Source organism: Dermacentor variabilis, chromosome 9, assembly GCF_050947875.1.
Source record: "Dermacentor variabilis isolate Ectoservices chromosome 9, ASM5094787v1, whole genome shotgun sequence".
NCBI classification, from domain to species: Eukaryota; Metazoa; Arthropoda; class Arachnida; order Ixodida; family Ixodidae; genus Dermacentor; species Dermacentor variabilis.
The window spans coordinates 54,437,411-54,438,988 of NC_134576.1; the positions used below are offsets into that span (position 1 = coordinate 54,437,411).

Sequence of the window (1,578 nt, forward strand, 5' to 3'; positions counted from 1 at the left end):
GCCTCCGTGGCGCAATCGGCTAGCGCGTTCGGCTGTTAACCGAAAGGTTGGAGGTTCGAGCCCTCCCGGGGGCGGCCGTCTGTTTTTCGTCTTCCTAGATTTTTTTCTTTCTTTTTTTGCAGTGTTGCCGCCATCTAGCGTCTTGCCGAGCTCCGCCGCCATACTGGATTGTGAAAGCAGCAGCATCGGCGCATATGATTGTTCTTTTATTTGTATATATTGTTCACTAATTCTGTAGACGCTTAACGGTATAGCGTATGACCGCTGATGATTGTTTCGCTGTAGTTGTATAACTAATGCATGGAGAAAAAAATTTTCCAGAGCACCCTCTAACGAGGGTGCAACGATGCGTCGATGTGACTAAGCCGGTTTTACTTATTTATTTTTGCAATTGCTACTACGCCTATACAGGGATTTAATATAGAGTGCATTTGCTATTCAAATGCAAATTGAGTGAGGCTCTCTTTTATTGCGCGTGCTGCAGCCAATAATTGCAGTATAATTGAAATAAATTACTAGCTAGACATGACCACAACTGGTTCATTCATTCACCGTGGCACGAACAATGCAAGGACCCGACCCGCACTCCTCCTTTCCCTTGCCTCCCCTGTATCTTTTGTCGTAGCGGCAGGCCATACTGATTCGAATATGAAAAAAAAAATAAAGATTTGATTTAGGCCTAAGTTGACTTGTGACGTCGACCTCGACAGGCGTCTTGCATCAGGGCGTATGTATGTAGGCTGCCAACTACGCTTAGATCGCCGTCTATGCTTTCTGGAAAACTAACCCCCCTTGATGTTCATTGGAAACTTGGTTTCACTGACATCTGTCGGTTAAAACGAATTAAAAAAAAAGTACAATCCAATCTCACATAATGTCATCTGATCGCATAATCTACGCTCACATCATTAAAGGGACTTTGAACCATTTCTGCATAGAAGTGGAGAAAGGCATTCGAAGTAAAAATAGGCCATTTCAGAAATACTGCGGCGCAAGAAGAAAGTACTTCAATGCGTTCATTAAAAGCGGAGTTATTGGCAATCAAACCCGGCCTGCGCTGTGCTCGCTTTCCTTCAATGCCCTGCACTGCCAAGGCTACGGCGCAGTTTGGCGTGCCCACAATGCTCCGCCTGCTGTATGTCACCGTGGCACGCAGTTGAAATTTAATTTTGGATGTCGACGTCGACGCCACGACTTCGGCCTTTGGTGCCTACGACGCGCTAAACATAAGCCAAACGCGGTTGTGCTCGGCGAGCAGCAGCGAGCTTAGCCAGTGGACTGGTGGCGGCAGCCCGCGGCGGTCGCGGTGTGTGCGCCACGTAGCCGACCGCAGCTTGATGAGGTATCGGCCAATAGCAGCCGTCTAAGCGAATGACGACATTGTTCGCCCGATGACGAAATGGGGCGTCTAGAAGAGAGCGAGGACAGGGCCTTCTGTTGAAGAGAGAGCATTTGAGAAAAAAGGAGACTTCGCGATCCGTTTTGCGAGCTCCGCGCACCGCGTACGACGGCGAAACTTGGCTGAGATGTTAACTGCAGCGTGTGCTAGCCGCGGACTACGTTATTTCACCAAGTGCG

At 48.6% G+C, this 1,578-nt stretch overlaps 1 non-coding gene across 1 annotated transcript; it reads left to right on the plus strand.

Moving 5' to 3' along the window:
* TRNAN-GUU (transfer RNA asparagine (anticodon GUU)) lies at positions 1 to 74 on the plus strand. The gene has a single exon. It is a non-coding gene; the product is annotated as a tRNA-Asn (tRNA).
* The last annotated feature ends 1,504 nt before the right edge of the window (positions 75 to 1,578 follow it).